Raw genomic sequence first — 24,061 nt, forward strand, 5'->3', positions numbered from 1 at the left:
ACCTTCCTATCCTTGCATAATTCTCTTATAACATAAATGACATAGTCTGATTTTGAAATGCCCCCAAAGGCTTAGGTATTACACATAAGAATACAAAGGACATACAGAAAAAGACAAAGGAAAATGTATTAAATATTTCTCCCTTAGCTGAGAGGCCCTGGGACCTTTAGGAGGTGGGGATTGGCTGGTGGAAGCAGGTCATTAGGGAGGTCTACTGAAGGTTGTAGTCTAGTCTCTGGTTCCAGCACTCTCTCTGTTCTTTGGTCCTCCATGATGTGAGTAGCATCTGCCTCACATCCCCACTACCATGGATTGAACCAACCCATTATACCTTATCTGCTATGGTAAACTAAAATCCTCTAAATCATGGACCAAGATAAAACTTGGCTCCCTCAAGTAACTCCCGTCAGAAATTTTGGCTGTACCAATACAACAGTAACTAATTCCGTATGCTTTGCTGAATGGGTATCAGCTGACAAAAAGAAGGGGATTTGAATTAAATGTCTTCATGCCATGAAAGAGAGAGCAAGCAAAAAGAGATGAGGACAACTTAGAGCATCTATGCTCCAAGGAAGAGCTCATTAAGAACTCAATCAAAGCCTATTGTCTAACCTCATGGGAACTCAGGCTCTGTCTTCAGAATTCACAAAGCCTCAAGAAAAGTAAGACATCTGAATTGTAAAAAGCATGCCAAAGACATATTTTGGTGAGATTTCACCATCAAGAGACACCAGAAAGCCAATGTTCACCATAGTCCATAGGAGGAATGGAAACAAGATGAATAGAATGTGCAGCTGTTGTACGTTGTCATGGGAACCAGAGACTAGTATAGGGAGGTGAAGATGGGGAAATAGAATTTCCTTCATCCTTTCCTTTTCCCTTTTTTAGATTTGGCACTTAGAAGGAAATCCAGGGGATCTAGCATGTGAGTGAAGATCAATCCTACCTGTAGGTAGAGCAGTTCATTTTCCCTCACACTGCTCTTCTGGCTTTGCTGAAGCTCCAGGAGGCCAGAGAGACACTCAGGCTTAGGTGGTATATTTCTCTCATGTTATAGGATGACTATATCTGAAGGTGTTAAGAAGTATTCTAGTAGTTTCTCTATTAGTCAGTTACCTGGCCTATTAGCAGTGTATCTTGGGGGAATTTAAAGGATAATGTATAAAATTAAAATGCAATTCCTCCACCAACTATCTTTAGTGCTGACAAAATACACCATTTCAATGTCTCCTTTTATTTTTCTTGACTGTCATTTGATTTTCTGAGACTCCTTTTTCTAAACTTGGTCACAGAAAGCCTTCAAAGTGACAATAAAGTGGAAGTACATTTGTCTGTCCCTGAGAATCTGGAGTCTCACTGCAGATCCAGAATAATTTACTTCTTTTAGACACATTTCTTAGGTCATAGCAGTCCGCTTGCCGTGGATGCAGGAGTCTTAGACACAGGGCAGAAGATCCTGGCTCCAATCAAGTTTTTACAGTATCTAGGTCTGTGGCCTTGGCTTCTATTCCTCTAGTGTCAGTTTTCCTGCTGAGAAAGGTGCTGATTTGTCATTCATTTAATATAGATACCTGTTGACCTTCTAAGATGTGTTAGGATGTGTGAGGGTTAGATTGAGGTGTCATGGTTGCGGGTGGTACATACCTATGATCTCAGCACTTGGGAGGCAGAGAGAGGAAAGAAAGATCATGGATTGAGGTCAACTTGAGCTACAAAGCAAGACCCTGTCTCAAAAAATATTTCATGGACTCATCTTAGTCATCACTGGTTTGGGGAGTTAAATGCTGACTTCTCAGATATGTATCCATACCCTAATCCCTTGAGCCTGTGACTCTGACAGTACCTGAAAAATACAACTTTGGAAATTAATGTTAGTTAAATATCTGAGATAAGATTATCCTGGAATATTCCAATGGGTTCCAAGTCCTAGGATCATGTCCTCATGAGACATAGAGAGTATGGGAAGATGAAGGCAAAGATTAATGTCATAATGCATAACCCAAAGAACACCTGATGATACCAGAAGTTGGAAGAGGCAAGGAAGGATTCTCCTCTGGAGAATTCTTTCTGCAGGGAGTATGTTCTAGCAGACACTTTGATTTCAGACTTCCAGCTTCCAAAACTGTGAGAAAATACACTTCTGTTGTTTGCAGCCCCCAATTTTTTACGGAAGCTTTAAAAAGCTGATTCATTTGGGTTCTGGCCAACCATCTGGCAGTGTACTTCTCTTTTTGTGGGACAGCCACTGGTGGGTGCTTTCAAGACTTTTACAGGGCAGCGATAAGATTAATATTTGGCTGCACTCAAAGGTCCTGGCAGAGGGTACAATCCAAGATGGCCCCTTCTGCTCAGGTTTACATGGTCTCTGCACATGGCAATGCTATACAGGGACAGCTGTCCTACCAGGAGGAAACATTTGCAAGTAAACCTTTAGTGGAAACCTGGACGAGGCACATCCCTCCCTTTGGAGAGTTTGAGTCTGACACATACATGAAAGAAAGACCCTGGTTTTTAGGATGCAAAGAAAGGCAAAGTGAAAAATTGACAAGGGGGGAGGGAACATGAGTGTGTAGAACTAAAGGCCACAGGCAAGTTCATGGCATGGGTAGAGAAGGTCCATTTTTAAGTATCAGTTACTAGGCTGAGATGCTGGCCAAGCACCCTAGCCTAACCAGTAACCTCCAGGTCAATAAAGAGGTTGTGTCTAAAAACAAGACAAGGTGGACAGCTCTTGTGGAATGATACCTGAGATTGGCCTTTGGCGCGCACACACACACACACACACACACACAAAAGTTAACTATCAGCATTCTATTGGCTTCCTCTAGATAAACATTTATAGTTTCCAAGTTCACATCTTCAATGCATCTTTGCAATTGTCCCTATTTGTCTTGAGAGGACAAGGCAGGGGATAATGGAGGGCACTGACATCGTCCTCTGGCCTCCACACATGTCCACATAGGTATGCTTCCACATGTATGCACCATACACAAATACATCCACCTCATACATGAAGAAGAGGAAAAGGGACAGGAGGGGTGACTGTAGGCCACTAGACCCAGGGAAGAATAGAGGCCAGAACAGAGTGTGTAGTTCCTCTAAGGGCTTTAGCTGATACAGAAGATCATCCCATGGGGAGATCCTTGTGTACCACCTCCTCCCACTACCATTCACTGGATTTGAGTTGCCCCTCAACCTCTGTTGAAGAGTAGGAACCTGGAGGAAGCATCTCTCTTTTGGACAGGAGGACATTGTTGGAAGGGACCCAACAATGAAGCTGCCACATCTAACAGCTGGCTCACCCGGGTGAATGTGTGCTGCCAGGATGATGAGATGGGCAAACCAGTGTCAAGTTCTGAGAACGAAGCCCAGCATGCACACACACAAGCTTAGCAATTTGTGGCGGCGGCGGCGGCGGCGGCGGCAGGCTACAGTGATCTCAGACAGGCTGCTTTTCTCTCCACCCAGGTGTAGCTCATTCTTCTGAGCGGCTGAATACTATTTCTGGTAACAGGATCTTGAATGATGTGGGTTAGTCATACCTTGTTTAATGATTTCATCTGTTCATCTATGTTGCCCCTGGTTTCTCAGAGTTACAAGACACATGACGGTGAAAGGAGGCTAGAGAGAGGACACAGTGGTTAAAATGACACAAGTGATCTTGTCATGTACCTGTGAAGCCTGGAGCTCAGTTTCCAGCACCATCTGAGAATCTGGACATCCTGCAGATACCTGTACTCCAGCTCTGAGGGATCCCCTTACCTCCTTTTGGCCTCTATATGTGCACTTGTGTACACACTCTCTCACACACACATATGCAAATAATTTTTAAAGTAGTGCAAAATTCCTTCTTGTCTATAGGCATATCACCCTGAATGTACCGATCTCACCTGAAAAATTCCTTGTGCATATGTTTTTATGCAGTCAAGATGTCTGTGATGTAGCATTCCCAAAAGCAGAAGTATTTAATAGGGAATATGCACATTTAAAACTTTGGCAAGTAGTGCTCATGTCTCTTTGAAAGGACTGTTTAGTTCTAAGTTGGATCATAGCATCAGGTGATGGCGACATCCTTCTTTTATGCCATCCCCAGAGAAACACCAATAACAAAATGTTTTTGAAAGGGGGAGAGGGTGCTGCAGAGCTTGCTCAACAGTTCAGAGCCCTTGCTCCTCTTATAGAGGACACAGCTTTGGTTCTCAGAAGGCACATAGCTGCTAATAACATAACTGGCTCTGGAGATCTGAATGCCCTCTTCTGGTTTCTGTGGCTATTAGGCATGCATATTGTGTACATACATACATGCAGACAAAATATCCACACACACAAAGTAAAAAAAATCTTTAAAATTATTCTTTATACTTTTGCTAGCCTGAAAAGGTGTGAAATGTATTTATTTTATTTTGCATTTTAATCAGTCCTTTCAAAACTTGGCCTTTGGACTCTTATCTCTTATTTTGAGCATCTGCTGTTGTAATTTTACCAAATTTCCCTTTCTTCAGGATTACATTATTATGTATGTATAGTTGCTGATTATATAAATATTACATGATATATATAATTATATGTAATCTGTGATATACAATTATTGATTATATATAAAATTAAAAATTGTATTATATATATGTATATATAGTTAGTGAATAAGTATGTTCTGCAGCTCTCTTAGTTACATTTAGCCTTTCCAGGGTGCCTCATCTTACAGAAGTCAAGTTTGTCTATGCTCAGAGTGCCTGGATCAGACTTTTGCCCATGCACAAGATGTAAACAGGAGTTACCACTCCCCTGCGGTGTTCTGACACACAGCCCACTGTATCTTCAGCACTCCACATTCCTTCACTGACCTGGACTTTCCATCTATCTAGAACAGACATCTTTTTGTGTCTTCCCTGTTTTTCTTTCATTCAGGCCCCATCCCGATTATTAAAAATCATGAACAACATCTGGTCTGCCACCTCATTCTTACCATATTCGCCACATTGGTCGTTCCTCTCTTTCCTTTCCCTTTATTTTGGCATCTTTTTTTCACAGTGACTGGCTTGGGAGGGTGAACAGGGCAGGGTCACCCTCTGGAAGCTCATGCCATCATCTGGCTTGCGGTTGCTTCCTGGCCAGGTCCCTCTGCTTGTGCTGTCCCCTAATACTGGCTTGAGTGATTCTGGCTTTGGCTCTGGCTCTTTGCTCTGTGTGTTGTTGGGGTGTGCACAGTGGGAAGCCAGACAAGACAGAACAGATCCATAGTTTTAAACTTCAGTGGTGAATTTTGAGTGACTTTTGCTGATACAGAGGCTTCCAAGGCTGCCTTGCTCTTAAGCAACATTCCTGTCTGCCATTCTCTGGCATCAAGGAACCTCCTCAGGGAAGTCACTTGTCCTGTGTCCCTTGTGTCTCCTCCCCTTCCTTCACTTCCCTTCCTCTCTCCTCTACTCCCCTCCCTTCTTCTTCCTCCTTCTCCCCCCCACCCCCCCGCCCGCCTTTGTTCCTCTTCCTGTATTGGTCTTCCTCTTCTTTCTCTTCTTCCTGCCTCTCTGTCCCTTCCTCTCTCTCATCCCCCTTATAGCCCAGACTGACCTTAAGCTATATAGCTATGTATGGATGACCTCACCATCCTCCTGCCTCTCCCTCCCACATGCTAGATTATAGTCAGTTTCATGAAACAGGCTTATCCAGTGCTGGAGATCAAACCCAGGGTTTCGTGCGTGTTAGGATAACACTGACCAACTGCTTTATATCTCCATTCCCCATGATTCTTACAAGAAAAAAATCTTCCGGCTCACATTTCACAGATAGACTCCATGACCTCTGGGCAGCAGCTGAACGAGTGAGCCGGCCCTCTTCTGTAACTCTCTTCACTTCTAGACCTACAAGGAATTCTGAGAGAACGTTCCGTTTTCTCAGTCACTCTAAAACTCTCTTTCATCTGGCTGGTATGATTGTACCTACATAGGCATCTGATTTCCAAAGTGTTTGCTCTGTGGAGCATATAGATAGGACAGAACTAATACTGTGCTAGCTGTGTCTTCCCCAAGAAAATAGCCCCCCCCTCCCCAGTTTCCACACACGTAGGAGGTTCTTGCTGTGATCTGTATATGAATCATGACCCTTCAGGCTCATGTGTTTGAATACTGGTCCCCAGCGTGTACATATCATGCTGCTGTGTTGCTTTGGGAAGTCGTGGAACTTTTACAAGGTGGGGCCTGCCTGTCAAACTAGGTCTCTAGGGGCAAGGCTTTGGAGGTTATACCTGCTTCTGGTTCCTGCCTGCTCTCTGCTTCCTGATTGATACAATATGAACAAGCCATAAGATCTCACCATTGCAGATGGTGCCTCCTCTGTGATGATAGACTGAAATCTCCTGCAATCAATAGTCCCAGTTAGTTAATCCTTCTGTCTGCTGTCTTATCACAGCAGTGGCAACAGTAATTAATATGGTCCTCAAGGAGTATGATGTTCTGTGTAACTTCTGAAGGAGATTTCCTACCTAACTGTCCAGGAGAATCATAGACAGATTCAAGGTAGCTATATGCCCTCAAAGGAAAGCCCAGAAATGATGGCAAAGTAAGGGAACCTGGAGATGTACATGGTAACTCTGCCTGGACACCCTCTAATTGAACCCTCAACCACAAATGTATAAACAAGACTGAAAACAGTCTTGCTCATGGAAAGGAAGGAAGGAAGGAAGGGAGAAAGAAAGAAAGAAAAAGAAAAACGAACTGACATTGTTAGCTACCACATGTCACAGGCTGAAAAAAAATGCAGTTTGAGTCTCAGCAACTTTACTGCCTTTGAAAAAGAACACTCTTTAGAGGAATATAACACAATCTAGAATTGCTGCAAATCAACATGATGGCTAGAACCCAACCCCAAATTTCTCTATAAAATAGCAATAACAACTGTTTCCTGGAGGTGGTTGTAAAGGTTAAACAAGGTGATTTATTTAATATGGTGTTCAAAAGTACCTGGCTCTTACTTAATGGATGAGTCATGGCCTGTATCTTGTTGGTTCTGAAAAGCCCAGGAGCTGCCAAATGTAGTAAACACAACACTAGAAGGGAAAGTGGCCTGTTATTACCAGAATATCTTAGTTTCCAGAACACCCCAAAAACTGGCTCCTCTGTTGCAAAGGAGATCAGCACTTAAGTTATTTGTCAAGGGTGCCAATGAACTAAAGGATTTTTAAAAATATTGCACAAAATAAGCCAAATGTGGAAACAACAAGATTTAGGAGCCCCGGCTTTAAATGAATCACATACAGGTAGGCACACGTTCCATCTGCAGGGCATCAGTGAAGACAAGAAGGATGTGCTTAAGAGGAAGCTGGATAGGGCCCAGGACTTTGGAGTTTTGGAAGACCAGTTCAGATCAGACTCACAGATTCCTGCTAAATTCTCCTGGTGCTGGCCAAGGCCAAGGCCTGTTTATGAAAGGTTCAAGGTAGCTATTCCCTGCCCCTCAGTCCCATGTTCTTGCTTCTTTATCCCTTTTCCTTTCAGTAGAAATGATTCAAAGGTTACTCTAATCTCCGTAGCCACAGTTATCAACTCAAGGGTTCACCAATAGATTGGGTGTGCCTATCTTGTTCTAGGCAAGGAGATATCACTTTCCTAATTCAGAACCGAGGCCAACAGACAAGGCAAAGTTTACCTGTATCAGACAATAAAGGTGTTGGTCCTGGTGGATGAATATCCTTGTTTGGTTATTCCCCTACATCAGTGTTAGATCAGAATTTTATGTTCATGTTGAAAAACAGAGATGCCCCACGAATGCAGCATAGTAGCAAAGATCATCTTGTTTGGTTTGACTTGTAATATCTCAACTTTAGGAACTGCCCCTGGAGTCCAGGCTCTACCTTGGGACTGATGAAATTCTTATTTGTATAAAGGAAGATTGATAATATGCAGAAGAAAAGTGTTATCTGGTGATGTTTGGCCAAAATGATTTTACCCTTTTCTTGTCTTCTTGCTTTCTCCCTCTAAATTATCCATTTTCTATAGTTACTGAAGTTATAATAAATATCTTGTTCCATATACTGTTGCAACAATATTACAAATACTACTTCATTTAGTCTAACAATGTTGTAAACTACAGACCTTTGTTGCTACCCCCATTCTGCAGATGGAGAAGCGCCTGTCTAAAGAAACCAAGAGCCAATAATCAGAAGAGTCAGGACCCAAATATGACCATGTGGATTTAGAGTTGGTGGTCTTAATCATTGTCCTCTGTTGTCCCCAAGTGGTGCCTCCCTCATTGGTATTTAGTAAATGAGAACAATTATAATAATAATGGCAATTATATCTTCACCACACATTGAAGGCAATTAAATAATACATTGTCAGTTTATCCACTCAACTAACAGATTATGCAAATGGACCACATGCTTGCATAATGGAAAATGTGCTGACAAAAATGGGAAAAAATAAAACGAAATCATTCCTGCGCTCTTCTGCAGCATCTTTCCTCACTGTAGGAGCAGCACCTGGTGCCGGATGGGTGTTGAACAAATGCCTAATGATGTGTAGCCCACACTGGTCATAGACCATAATGATAAACATTAGCATTACTGTTACAGATGGTAGCTTAGATCAATGTTACAGGTTAATTGTTAATGACAATCCTGTATTAAAGACCAAGTGCTGTTGGGACATTTGGGTACAGGCTCTCCAGACTAAATGACCTTCCCAAAATCTGACAAATTCTATAGTAGGTGCAGATAGTAGCTCTGATGGAGCGAGTCAGCTCTGTAGTGCCCCGTGGTGACCTGAGTGCTTTATTCTGTCTCTGGGGACTGGCATTTGCTGTGAAATTCATCAAGGCAGTTCAGCTTGCCAGTCTTGTTCTCAAGTTTACTCCATTCAGAAATGTGGCAGGGGGATTAAGAGCCACCCCTTGGCCTGGTCTGCTGTTGGTGCTTGCTACTGTCAGCCTTTAGGATGTGGGTTAATTCTGTTAGGGAAAGCTTGGGGAAATAGAACCAAAATAATCACTAATGCACAATGTACCAGGCCGCAGTGTTCCAGCCCCGCTTTCCTTTCATGTTGAATTCACTGCCTTAACTAAGTGGCCCTTCTCAAAGCCAGCCTTGTGACTAATGGGCCTTTGATCAGGTTTTGCTTCCTGACAGCTGTATGTATAAATGAGTGTTTATTCCAATTAAGCAATGAACATTGATTCTTTGTGCCCCTCTGACTGCAAAATGTTCCCTTATCTCTAAGAACTCCTGCTGTTCTTATGTCAGGAATAATATCTTCTCATTTGGAAGAAGGCTGATTGGAGGATGCACCATTTAAAATGCTTTGGAGAGAAAGAGTCTGACTTAAAAGAAGAATCTGCTTCCATGCTATACCAGTGTAACGGGGATAAGAGTCTACTTTTTTTTTTAATGCATGCAACTGATAGCATGCAAGATACTTTGCCTATGTGATTTCATTTTATCTGCACATGATCTCACGAGTCAAGCATCATTATCTCCATTATACGAGGAAGGAAATGAAGCAGGGGGCTAAGTGATCTGCTTGTGGCTGCGTGGCTTGCCACTGGCTGAGTCACAATTCAAATAGCTCAACTGCAGACTCCCAGCACCTTAAACAACCATCATTTCTTCCACATACACTGTGGATTTTGCAGAGTTTGGCTTGTGGTTCTGCTTCTTGCTAGATTTATGGCCTCGAATCCGTTTCATACTCTGCCCCTGGACGGTGGTGAAGATGGAACCCAGGGGTCTTCCACCCTCTAAGCATGTACTTTCCCACTGAGATATACTTCCAGCCATTCCAAATCCTTTGTAAGCTGGAGAACTTGCTCTACAAAGTTGAGAACTACCAGCACTTCCTCTGCCTCTCTGACAAGGCTGTTGGAACACGGATCAGAACATGACAAGGTGCTGCAAATAATGTGGTGGATTCTCAGTGTGTTTGTACACAGTCTCTATGGCTGTCTGCTCTATACTAACACTGCATTGTTTTCCTTTCTTGACTCTGTAAGCAATACTTGAGGCTGCTTTGCCAATAACAGATGTGTTTTCATTATTACGGATGATTTTTGTCTTGAAGTTGGAACAGAAATGGCAATTGAATGTGCTTTCATGGGAATTTCAGAGATTCCATTTTTTTTTCTTCTTGGTGAAAAAAGAAATAAGATCCAATGGAACAGCAATTAAAGCCATGGTTTAAGAATAAATGTGACTAAGGCATGAATGATATCATGCAATAGTTGGAATTTCTCTTGTTTTCTCAGGCTAGTGGAGTGGGGCAGCCCTATGGAATCTGAACCAGCTGTCAGTGCCTGTCCAAGAAGCTGCCACTCCCGTGCATCTCCCTGGTGAATTCCTCCTTCCAACCAACCCCAGTTGTACTCTGTTGTACAAGCCCATTGTACTCAGCTCCCTGCAGAGTCCAGAGAACAATGAGAGGAGCTAGTACTACGTTAGCCATGTGGGGTTTATGGGGTGACAGAGGGGACTTGTACCATGTGGCGATTCCCTGGAATGGAGACTCATCAATCCTGCAACTAAACGATCTCTGTCCCAGCACATCATCTTTATGACCCTTCCAATGCCAGGTGAATTGATGACCAACAAGAGAACGCTGGTGCCTGTCTAATCAGCTTTTCCTCTTAACTGACACTAAAATCCCTGTATGTTTTATCCAGAGAACAGGCTGGTCAGGGGAGTGAGGGGCACTAAATCACTGCTAATAATCCACCATGGAAGTCAGACATCCAATCTCATCACTGGAATACTGAGAACATCTCCCTGGTTCAAGAACCTCTGACCAGGAAAACAGTTTGACAATTCTTCTAAAAGCTAAACCTAGAATTCCCAGATGTCCCAGGGATTCTACTTGAGTAATTCGACCCCTAGTTGTATACCCAACTGAACTGAAAGCAAGTTCTTAAACAGTTCCTACCCAGATATGCTTATACATGATAGCCAAAAGTAAAAAAAAAAAAAATCCATATGCACATCACCAGATGGCTGGATTTATAAACTCTGGTATGCCTGCACAATGATTCACCCATAAAAGGAATACTATGGAATGTATACATGCTACAGAGTAGGCGGACCTAGCAAACACTATGCTAAGAAAGAAGCCAGACACAAAACGTCACACGTGTGAATCTGTCTACAACGGAATATCTAGAACAGAGAAGTTCAATATGAATGGGAAGCAAGTTGCTAGTGACTAGGGGCCAATGAAATGGGGAATGAGCTTAGCTGGTAAGGGGACCATTTTGGTTTCATGGCTCTTACTGTGACAAAAGATCCTGATGAAAAGCAGCTTAGGGAAGAGAGGATTTACTCTAGTTCACAATTCCAGTTTGTAGTCCATCCTATCAGTTAAGTCAAGGCAATGGGAACTAAAAGCAGCTAATTACATCATACCCAGAGTCAAGAGCAGAAGGGAACAAATTCATGTATGTTTGCTACTCAGACCAATTTCTCCACTCTCATCCAGTTGAGGATCAAAACTCAAGGAAAGGTATCGCCCACAGTAGGCAGGGGCTTCCTAAGTCATGAACATAATCGAGACATGCCCACAGGCATGCCCAAAGGGATCTAGACAACCCTCCACTGAGACTCTCTTTCCAGGTGATTTTGAACTGTGTCAGTTGGAAATTAAAACTAACCACCAATGGAGTCTTATTTTAGAGTGCAGATGTTTTATAGCTAAACACAAATGGTGAATGTACAATGTCATGAATGTACTAAATACCATGGGATTATTAACACGAAAGTGCTTGTTACATTTATATCTGGAACATTTCCCAAAGTCTCATGTGCAGCAGTGTTTAGACGTAAATGGATATGAGAGCTTTAATCTCACTTATGAATCTATTCATTGATGGATTCACAGCTGAATGGACTATGGGGAAGTGAAGTAAACTTAGGAGGCAGAACTTACTTGAAGAAAATGGATCACTGGGGATAGTGCCCTTAATCTGGTGTTCTCTGTCTCTCTCTCTCTCTGTGTCTCTGTCTCTTTTTCAGTGATCAGTCTCTTTTTACACATATTCTTACCACCATCATATTTTCCTTTTCAGCATTAGGACACACTGGGGAATTGATCAGGACACATTTTCTGGGATTTATCCACTGCTCATATTCCTCACCTCCCCTGTGATCCCCCCTGTCATCCATTTTCAGATATGCTACCTTTTCATGATAAAAATGCCTTACATATGCCTGATATATGTCAGACCCTGTGCTGTGTGATTAAGATCCACTGTCTCTGGTCCTGCAATATTGAGTTGGTTATCGATGTGATTCCTGTCCATAAGGATAAGTAGAGTTAGGCCCAGAACATCACAAGCATTGTATATGTAAAGTAGAAAAGACATGGATTACATAGTATCACACTTTTTAAAGGTAGAGAGGAATAAGGTACCTTTGGGAAAGTTGATCAAAAGTCACCCTCTGCTTTGCCAGTGCAAGAACTACTCTTGGTTACATAAATGGACTAATTTTATGAAAATCCCTTCAGTATATACCATGTACCACGAACATCCTTTTCTATGTATACTGTATCAACAAAAGTTTAAAAGACATTATCCAATGAAGCAGCTCAGTAAAACTCACAAGTGCTACTTAAAATTGTTTTTTTAATGAAGTAGAAAAGAGAGAAGGCACAGACTAGTAAGATTAGAAGTAAAAAGAGACATAACTCTTCTTACAGAAAGTTAAAATTGTAAATTTTATCACAGAATGTTATACACAGATTGGCCTTGAAAATCTTCACAAAGTAGATCCTTTTTTTAAAGAAAAGACTAGAAATGAAGATTTCAAGGAAGAAGCAGAAGTTACCGACACTGCTGCTGTCAGGCTTCTGCACAATGCGAGCTTCCAAACCATTCCTCTCTTGGTAGTAAAGAGATGCCTTAGCCATACACATGAGTCCACAGCCAGGGGTCACTGTATGGCAGGCTCCTTGTTTGTCAGAATGCCAGAAGTCCTGCCACGGGAAGAAGTGGGAAGCTGCTATGGTCAGAGTCTAAGTCCATTCCACATGAAACGGCTGAACACTGGCCCATGTCCTTGTTTTAGTTGTCTTCCCTAAAATAGCAAGCTAAGTGTAAGACTGTTTAAACCCCTTCAACAGGGGTCAGGTGTCACTGAGGCATGGGAATGGCATCTTGTGCTAGTGTGTAGGCTTTTGTTGAAAATGAGTGATGAGGGCTAGGTATGTAGTTCACTTGATATAGTGTGAACTGAACATGTACAACATGCTGAGTTCCATCTCTGGCACTAGATAACATGAGGCAGGGTGGAACACATCTATAATCCCAGCACTTGAGAGGAGAAGTCAGAAGAACTATAAGTTCAAGATTATCCTCAATTACATGGCAAATGCAAGGCCAGCCTGGGATACATAGCCCCTATATCTTAGGATATATATATGTATACACACACACACACACACATACACACACACACACACACACACACACACACACACACACACACACACACACACATATATATAGAGAGAGAGAGGAAGAGGAAAGAATAGAAGCAGAATAATAATCATCATAAAAGTGGCTCCTGTTTTATTATCTTATAGGTGGCTACAGTCACTACTTTTAGGGTATATAAGTTATCCTAGCCTTGTATAGAAGGAATGGAAGGAATATAACAAATTCAATTTGGTGACTAATCCATGAATAGGTAAATAGGAGGCAGGTGAGCTTCTTTCCTAGCTGGTAGCTCTCTGCGAGCTTTAACTCCTTAGCCAAGGAAAGAGAAACTTAGCCATGGAAGAGGAAGAGGTGGCCAAGAGAAATAGATGTTGTATATAGAATCTGAAGGTCCAGTGAGAAGCAAGGTTTAGGGAGATGAGCACCAATACTTTACTAACTTCAAGAGCAATTGTCACAAGGAAAGCAAGTCAAGGAGAGGGCTATGGGTGGGCAAGGTTTCTGTGAGGCATGCTAGCCTTCGACAAGGGTTTTGTTTTGGAAGTAAATTTGAAGGGAAGTTTGTTTCATTTGGATGACAGCTAATAGTACACCAAATTATCTGAAAAGGCTAAATGAACAAAAGAGAGAATGGAAATGGTTTATGGAGTAAGATCTCAGATTCAGAAAGTAGGAGTAAAAGTTTGCTTTTGTATAGGAGGCAGAGTAGCATGGTTACTGTAATCTTCATCATGGATTGAATAAAGGTTTCAAAAAGATCTGTTTTCTTCTCTCCTTTAATTGATTAGTTAATTCATTAATTAATCTACTTTTGTGCAGTGTTGAGGATCAAATTCAGGAGCCTGTGAATGCAAGGACAACAACATTCTACCTCTGAGCTTCAGTCCCTGCCCAAGTGTGTCATTCTTAGCTCTGAGGATCTGTGAATATGGCCTTGTTTGGAAACAAGGCAGTGCAGAGGGAAGTTTGGATATCAGTATGAATTCACCCACGACTAAGTCCAGTGACTGGTGACCTTATAAGAAGCAGCAGAGGGACATTTGAGGCACACAGACACAAGGGAGGAAGGGAAGAAGTCCACATTGAAGATGGGAGTAGATTGACATGCTATAGCCCTAAGCCAAGGAAGGTCTAGAGCCAGCTTTGCTGGAAGAAGCAAGCAAGGATTTTTCTTATAGAACTTCCTTCCCTAGGGGCTTGAGCAATCCCACTGGTGCTTCCACTGGGGGATTCTGACCTCCAGAACGGTGGGAGAATACATTCATATGTTTTCTTTATTCTTGCATAATTTCATACACATATTCTATACTTTGGTAATAGTCACCCCATTATCCTCTCTTAGTCCCCCAACTCCTCACTGCCTCTGAACCCCTTGTTCCAACAAGTCTCCCTTATACTTTCATTGTGATCCATTGCATTTAATGTTGCTTACACGAGCATAGGTGGGATGTGAGACCAACATTCCAGGCAAGATGTGCCTACAGTGCAATAGTGGCATGGTTGTTAGCTGTTATGGGGTAACCAACTCTTTTTTTTTTTTTTTTCGAGACAGGGTTTCTCTGTGTAGCTTTGCGCCTTTCCTGGAACTCACTTGGTAGCCCAGGCTGGCCTCGAACTCACAGAGATCCGCCTGCCTCTGCCTCCTGAGTGCTGGGATTAAAGGTATGCGCCACCACCGCCCGGCTTGGGGTAACCAACTCTTTTTGGTTATCTTTGAGGTCCTCTATCTGGAATAAACCATACCTGATATAGTAAAAACCTGTTTAAATATCCATGGCTAGGGAGGTCACAGACCCTAGAGAGAAACCTACTACTGATGTTTTGCTAAATGGATATGTTGTCAATGTTCCCTGTAAATCTTTATTTATACTCATAGATTTAATGCTATTTTCAGGCTTAGTCAAAGAAGGCTCCCCCCCCCCAAATCAGGCAGCAGTGAATGCAAAGTACATAATAAGTGAGGCAGAGTGATAAGAATAACTGACTTTTTTGAGTGCTGAGCCTTACACAGGAAGAACATCTTTATCACTTCCTCCAAGGCTCAGAGAAGGTGAGGCAGAAAGAAAGTAAGAGCTAGAAGATGATGAGCAGTGTTGCAAAACACTCCCTTTGGGATATGACATGACCCTTGCACTCCTGAGCTTATATCAGCTATGGTAATCTGCACAAGACTGGGCCCTTCAACTTTTCAGCATGGCTTGAGGATGGGCTCATGAGGCCTCACCTATCCCCAAGGAGCTATAAGCAGTTAATGGTCATATTCATCAGTGGTGTAGCTACTGGTAAATTGACCTTGCTCAAGTAAATGCAGTATTTTAAGCTACCTGGTTTGTGGTAATTTGTTATGCTGATCCTAGGAAATTACCATCACCTACAAACTCCAAGTAAAAAATTAACCCATTAGAATGCGGAAACCCAAGCCACACCACAGATGCCTCCTCATTCACTGTCCTGTGACTTGGAGACACATGAATAAATATCCATTCACTGTAGATAGTGTACTACTTATGGAGTAGGGAAAGGATTTTAACCAAGTCTAGCTTGGTAAACCACTGAGTTTATTGGGGTTATTGACAAGAATATCACTTATAGCTGTATGGGCAACCCAAAGGCAGCTACATCACCAAAATGCCCACCCTTCCCCATCATGGGTGATGACTCACAAAAGTGATATCCCTAGAGTTCCCTGTACAACTAGCAGGTGACTCTACAAGCGAGTATCACCCATGCCCCCAAGCAACTGTTTACTGCTTACAGAACATCTGAGAGAACCTTCATGAACCTTTAAACTTTCTGAGCATAGTAACTTTCCATAATTCCCTGTGCCTGATGGGCTTTCCTCTTTCTTCAGTTCTTAAATAGCTACACAACACTCACTGGTTTGGTTAGGTGGCCAGTTTTGTGGGCATATGAAGACTTTATCCACAGAACAGCCACAAAGTATCAAAGTCACTCATATTGTTCTTTCTCACCACTTTCTATTCCCAGCTTTCTATTATGTTCATGGCATTTCTTGTGTTCCCCAACCCTAGTTCCAGGCACTTTAGATTCAAAGCATTAAATCTTATAGTCTGTCTCTCTGAACATATATTTTAATATAAAATTGCAATTAAAGAGGTCATGAGAAAAGGCACATGACATTATATCCATATAAAAACTGCCACTGACTGAACTTGCACTCAATGTCACTAGGAACACTTATTTTCATAGTTGGTCTAACTTCCCACCACTTATATTCAAGTTTCTCAGTTGTGATGTAATGTTCCACTGAATGCAACATCACAAGACACTGAGAATCATTAATGGAATCATTTTTGTGTCCTTTCTTGGAGTCAAAGAAGAGGGAGATTAATACTCTATAATCAATTCATGGAGACATTGCCATTCTAGAGTCACTATAGGCTACTGAGGTTCTAAAGGAAATTTTGAAAGAAGCATATGATTAATTTTTATTTTATAATAATAATAAATCCATATTTATTAAATACCTATTTCTATGCCAGATATTTTGATAAATGTTAGAAATATAGATATGAATAAGAAGAAGCCTACTGTCTTGACTATATTATTAAACAGATAAGGTAGTGAGGATTATCTTATAGTGTAATGGTTCTGTTATAGAATTGGGATATTTCTGAAGAAAGGGGCCAGTCTGCTACTAGATTGTCTCTGTCCTTCCACCTTCTCTACTTCCTCTGACCTCCTGGTGGGAACTCTGTAAATGACTTCCATGTATACTCACACCTTTTGGTCTCTAAATTGCTTCAGTTAATGGGAGAGAAAGGCTAAAATGTGAGAGATGGTGAGAAGAATTACTTGTCATACTCCCTAGAACAGACCACCATGTCTGACATCTTTCTTATGGGTCTGACTATGTCCAGTGGATACTGGGATCCAGGGATGCTTACTAGAAGGAACTTCTTGTACAGTGTCCTAGAGATTAAGTTTTCAAAAGGCAGGTACAGGTAGTTTGGGATCTCCGAAGCTGATAAAAGATCAAGGTCAAGGCTGGAAGTCAAGGAAGTACATGGCTCATGTGTAAACCAATGAGGCACCTTGATCTCAATAGGGGAAGTTTGCAGGGAATGATAGGGAAAAAAATCAGGAATCTGGAAGGCCTTGGATGCTATACTAAGGCTTTGAGGTTTTAACTTGTCTGTAAATGTTGAGAAATTTCAGACACTGACATGTGCCCTAAATGCCTAGATCCCCAAGTCCTTCCAGGAAAAATTGATTTCAGAAATGAAAAGCCAGTGTAGATCTCTAATCTGAATTTTTGCTTTATTGGCTTTACATTCTTCCTTGCTTGGTGGGTTAACAAAATTCACTCACAACCCACAAGCTGAGTACAGCTGTTGACTTTTTTATAAAAAAAAAATTGAAAATTAAATCACTTCAAAAGGCTTTTCTTCTCGGTTTCAATTTATTGAGCTCTCTCCTTATATATTATGAAAAAAGAGAATATTTCTCTTGAGAAATGTCACAGTTTCATTTAATTACAGAAAATGTTGCTAAATATGACAGTCTTTCATGGGTCCTTATAAAAGGAAGAACTTGATCAGAGCTAAGATTATTGGCTCAGGTCTTAGAGAAGGGAACAAGAGAATCAAATTAGCATGGGGGGTTGTAAAAGTTTTGTGTCCGAGGATGGGAGAATGGGGAGGAGAGGGCACTGAAGAAGAGAGAAAAGTCTAGACTAATATCCTCAACCTTCCTAATGCTTCAAACCTTTAATACAGTTCCTCATGTCATGATGACTCCCCGACCATAAATTTATTTTTGTTGATACTTCATCACTGTAATTTTGTTACTGTTGTGAATCATAATGTAAATATCTGATAATCAGGGTATCTATGGGGGTTGTGACCCACAGGTTGATAACCACTGGTGTAGAACAACACCATTTAGTAGAGATATGTCAACCTCAAATGTGAGGCACTTATGGAAGTCTAAATATTGTAGGAGCCACAGCTAAAGGAAAAAGAGGCAGAAATAGGTCACATATCCATGGGTGGAGGAATTGAGTAAACAAATGCTATCCATATGTGTGATGGAACTATATTCCACCTTCGAAACTAAGACCGTTCAGACACACACTGCTACATGGATGAACCATGACCCACGATGGTATTATGCTAAGCAAGTGATAGAAACACAAATGCTCTGGAATGGCACTCATGTGAGTTATCTAGAATAGCTAAAAGTTTAGCAACAAAAAATGAGTGACAGTTGCCCAGGGTAGGGGGAAGGAGGAGAGTTTCAGTGCACACAGAGCTGTGGTTTTCCAAGATGAAGCGTTCAGGAGATTGTTTTCTTTACAATGCAAGTACACCTAACACCACTGAGCAATACAACTAAGACAGTTTACATGATATATCTCATTGTTATGTGTACCTCATCATGGCTTTCTGGGGCATAAAATAAACCAGGAATACTTATTTCAATAGCATTTTTTATTTAGCCCATTATATCTAAAGCATTATTTCAATATGCAACCAGAAATCTACTGAGATATTTAACTTTTTTTCTTAAGCTGTTGAAGTCTACTGTGTATTTACATACCTAATAGAACTCTTTGGACTAGCTGTGTTCCAAGTGCTCAATAGTAGCATATGATTAGTAGCTATCATGTTGGGAAGGGCAGGTCCAGCACAATGGACAGGGGCAGTTGCTTAGCTGAGATTTTCCTTTTTCCTTGTCAGTTTATGTATTACTGGTTCAATGGTGGCACTTTTATTTTAGCACCTTCCTTGAAGAACTTGTCTTGGAGGCAGTAGCAAGAATAGTCTCAGGGTAATCTAAAAGCTACCCCAGAATTCTTCAGGGATCCAAAGAAGCCATTGAGCTGAGCTACATGGTCCTTTGCTATTACTCTTTCTGGCTATGCTTACAACCCTTATTTCCTGGTGCATCAACAAAGTGCCCAGAAGCCATAGACATCACTGTCACACTCGCTCTATGTTCTGGGACAAGCTGAATGGCATCACAGAGCTTTCCTTACTTTGCTAATAAAGACCAGGAGAGTGACTCTCTCATAAGGCTGGGGCAAGGATTAAATCAGAATGGGTACACAAGCTTCCATTAAAAGCTTGGCACATAATGTAATGAATAGTGTAGGTCACTGGTTAACAGTTATCACCATCATCGTTACCACTGTTACTGGTACTTTTTGAAGATATAGCAGTGCATCAATGTTCATTTAGAATTCCATCATTCTTTCAGCCTATGTGCCTATGGTGTTTGTAGCAAGCTCAGATTGTGGTCCTACCATTTCCAAGTGTCCTTCATCTAATACTCTCCTTCTGTGTTTCTCCCTTCTCACCTTGACCCCAAACACAAGGCCCCATCCATACTCTAGTATATTCTACTTGTCTCTCAATCCTCAAATCTATAAAAGGGGACTAGCAATGTTGCAAACCACATGGGGTTGCTGTGAGGATGAATGCAAATAATGCAGATCAGCCACCTAAAACATGGCTCAGTGCCCAGCAGACCCAGAGCAGGTAGGCACTGTCACCATTTTGTGAAAGGCTGACGGTGCAACAGTGCAGAAACTCAACTTGCCCTACTAGGTATAATATGGTAGGAAAACTAGACCTTAACTCAGCAAGATAATAGTGATTGAAGGGCGTACAGCAAGTTTTAAGCAGGTTCTTGATCAAATACTGAGGCTATAGATTGAAAGTCTCTTGTCCTTTCCTTAGAGGACACATGATTAGCTCCCCGAGACACATCACAGGTTGCTGGTTCTCCTAGCCTATTAGCCCATGGAAAGAACAGCTACTCTCATACTCAAATCTGTTCATGACTTCCAGTGGCTCCCAGTTTGGCAAAGCAGCGTTAAATCCTTGCAGACTAGAAAAAGTCAATAAGCCTTTAAAAAACAACAACAACAACAAAACCAGATCTCATTGCTTGTCTATGGAAGGAAAATCTTGTTCCCAGGATTCTGTAATTTCTGCCTACATAGGTCAGGGTGGCTAAACACATGCTGAGCAGTAAGCATGGTCCCCACTGGGTAGGCTGGGTCTTCCTGCAAATCCTCATTAAGTCAACAAAGAGATTAGCATTGGGGCAATTTATGGTGAGCCACACAGGTCAGTAAAGCACAGAGCAATCTCTTAACTTAGCAGATACAAGGGAAGAAAAATGAAAAAAAAAAAAAAAAAAGATAGTTGATAGCACTGTCCTTATTGAAGCCGAAACTGAAGTATTTCACAGTTCTCACTTGACAGAACTGAGTGACCATGGCCCTCTCCTTGAAGCACGCAGCTTTGGGTGAAGTCTATGCATAAGTAGAAACCACAGAACATGCTCTTTTTTTACCTCAAATAAGCTTGGCCAGCCCTCACCTTCTCAAGGACTCTAGCTCCATTTGTCAGGCATTAGCCTCAAATTTGTGAAGTGAGTTGACCTTTCTGTCGCCTCTGTTAAGACTGGAAGGATGGCAGAGTCTGAAGACTCTGCTAGGCTGGCTACCTTCCTGAGATGCTGGCTTATCTACGTTGCTTTATTTACCCTCTACAGAGCTAAGAAGTGGAAGCTGCTGAGCATGGCTTTTCTTGCAGGAGGAGCCTGAGAAGCTACAGGCTTGTCCTTTGGAGGATGGCCCTGTCTGCTCCAGGAGGTAAGCACCAGCTTTAAAAACACAGCCAGCATCTTTTCGTGGATCTTCACTTAGGAAACATACATAGAATATATGTATAAGGCTCTAGAAAAAAATATAGAATATGTATATAAGGATCTAGGAAATATACATAGGATATGTACATAAGGCTCTAGGCAAATTGATGTTCTCTACATGATGGTTTTGTACAGTAGAAACAGGAGTCAGAGAACAGTTTGTCCATAAGCATGGGAAGCCAAAAGAATTCATATGTTTACCTTATTCATTCTGACGCTGAGACTTCATTTTCTCCAGTTTTTTTTTTTAAGGGAAGTAAAATGTGTCAATCACAGTACTATTCATAATACCATCCCATTTAGAGATAAGCTGGAAACAATTTAAACATCCAACAGTTGCTAAACAGCCTATATAGCATATTCATTTAAGAGATGCATCCATGAACTCCAGCTGTAATTAACCATGCCTAAGAGAGCAAGCAGTACTGGAAGATGAGAATGGGGCACAGAAAATGCTGGGGAAAGGCAAAAGTGGGTACAGCTAGACCACAACTGTCATTGAGTCAGAGAGGTGTCTGGGCAAAGCTGGACAAGAATATACAAGAGTCAGAGATGCTGAGAGGTCAAGATATAAAGAAAGTCGTATAGAGATATGTTGCAATGTTTCTATGACACACCATTATCATTAATGGCAGAAATGAGTACCAACACAGCACAGACATCAGACTATTGATCTTGCCCCACAACTTCAGTGTTCTCTGGGTTGCTGACGTTAGATCTCAGCTTGTCTGTGCAGGCACGATGCTATGATGCCATGGATGATGGCTCCAGATATTCTGACAGCCACAAGTATTGTGGCTTTCCACTCGGATGGCTACTTGAGCTCTCCTGCCATTTATTGCCAACTCTGAGCAGCCTCACCTGGTGTGCCATGGCATGAGAATGTTCTATAGGACTACCTTGAGGGGAAAGCTTCCCTTGTAGAAAACAGATGGCTCCTTCCCGCATCCTCTGCCCTGGTTCATATTTCACTGCACACCCTAGAGCAACTTGGGAGCAGGAGCTCTGACCCTCCTTTGTACTGGCACACAGTTGTGAGCCCAAGCTGCTGGCTGGAATCTCTCTTCCCAGCCAAGCGCCAGTGTCAAGTGCTTGGGATTCTTGTCCCTCATTATGCACAGCTGCTGGAAGCCAATTCCTAGGACATGCAAAGGGCCCCTCCCTTTCTCCCACTTTCCCCTCCTCTTCTCCTCCTGGGGATGATGTGCTAGTTTTCTTCTCCTGCAGATTCCCTGGTTCAGCAACAATAAAAATCCTCCGAAGAAAGAATTAAAGAGAGAAATGTGCATATGCCTCTGTGTGTGTGTGTATGTGTGTGTGTGTGTGTGCATGTATGTAACTGTGTGTATTGTGTATGTTGTGCATGTGTGTGCATATGTGTGCACAAGCATGCATGTGTGTGCTTGTATTGTGTGTTGTGCATGAGTGTGCATAGTGGTGTGTGTGTGTGTGTGTGTGTGTGCTCATGCGTGCACGTGTTCATGCATGTCTGTGTGTGTACCACCTTTTTAGACATTCTAAACACAAGCAAATTTATAACTGGATGCTATCTATCACACAGAGCACCTGTGGTCACCATTACCCACAGGTGCATACCAACTCATCATGCTGAGAAAACCTGCTGTTTGCTGCACAAGAGCTTGAAAGCAAAACATCCTATCCTGCATGCTTTCAACTTCAACATACGTCTACTGTTCACAGGTAGAAAACCCTAGGGCTTAGCATTAAAAAAGAAAGCAATCAAAAACTTTCTAAAGTTTAAAATCACCCTGATGCTGAGACCCGTGTGTTTGCCCTGACTGAGAGACCTGTGCTTTCCCAGCCTGGATCGCTCAGTGAACTCCTTCCAGGATGACAAGTGTCAGGTTAAACTGCGTTGCTGTTGCTTACTCCGAAGGACTTAAGCTGAGGACTGGCCACCCTCACCCTTTCCCAGTGGGAGGCATGTAATCCCCTCTCCAAGAGAAGCAACTGTGTGGCCAAGCCATAGAGATTCACACATGTGCCACAGAAACTTGGGAAAGAGCCCCCTTTGGGCAGTCCTGCCCTGAGAGCTCTTTAGGGCTGAGGTGCCTCTCTGCCTCGCAGCCCCCCACAGACAACAAGAAAACAAAGAGAAACCCCTGCCCACCTGCTGCTGTTTACATGTTTTATGATCCGCAGATGCAGAAAATGCAAGTGCGTGTGGACACACTCCGGTGCCTCCTCTGGAAGAGGGGCTTGGATCCCAAATGCACTTGGTGATTGTGTAAAGCATCACTTCCACTCCTAGCCACAGGAAAAGCAGAGACCCAAATTACACACACACACCTCCCAGCCAAGCCCCCTCCCAGCATCCTGTTCTTAGCCACAGAAAATCAAGCGCTACTCACATGCGGCAGCCTCAGCCTCCCTTTACCTCTCCCCGGTCTGTGCACCAGCGGCTGCTGTTTCTCCTGTTGCAAGCGAAGCGAACCTTCAGCAGCAGAGATGCTTTTCCTCTGGGCTGCTTTGTCTGAGATTCCCCAGATCAACACCGGCTCGTTTATGTCATTATCCGAGTTTGATTGCTCCCCTAACACAGGCAAGGCTTTGGGGCTGTCATCTTCCAGTGGCTGGGATTCTGGTAAGAGAAACAACAGACCTGAACCTGACAACCGATCGCATCAAAGCACTCCAGGGGATGGCAACCCAACACTATGAAGTAGCACATCAGCTTACAATGATACTGTTCAAAGCGGTAGATCATCTGTCTCCTGTTGGCCCTAGGAGCCTAACCAAGTCAGCACGGCATTATTTATGAATTTACAGCTTCCAGAGTGGCTCCAGGTAAAGTCACACAAGCACCACAAAAGGTTAGCATCACAGGCTTCTGCAGCCCTCGGATATGTTCACCTTGGTTGAGATCAATAAGGAGGTAATAGCATTTGGTAGTTAGAAGTTAAAGATAATACTAGAGCAGAATTCATAAGTTTAAGTAGACTTAGGA

The 24,061-nt window shown here is 42.3% G+C and overlaps 1 protein-coding gene across 1 annotated transcript in view; it reads right to left on the reverse strand.

The window, feature by feature from the left end:
- Ankfn1 (ankyrin repeat and fibronectin type III domain containing 1) overlaps positions 1 to 23,733 on the reverse strand; it is a 400,676-nt gene extending 376,943 nt beyond the window's left edge. The window contains exon 1 of the mRNA XM_016008632.3: positions 23,466 to 23,733. The gene's annotated coding sequence lies outside the window, so the exon portion shown is untranslated. The remainder of the gene's footprint in view (positions 1 to 23,465) is intronic.
- Between the last annotated feature and the right edge of the window lie 328 nt (positions 23,734 to 24,061).

This window comes from Peromyscus maniculatus, chromosome 8 (genome assembly GCF_049852395.1).
Source record: "Peromyscus maniculatus bairdii isolate BWxNUB_F1_BW_parent chromosome 8, HU_Pman_BW_mat_3.1, whole genome shotgun sequence".
Classification (NCBI taxonomy): Eukaryota; Metazoa; Chordata; class Mammalia; order Rodentia; family Cricetidae; genus Peromyscus; species Peromyscus maniculatus.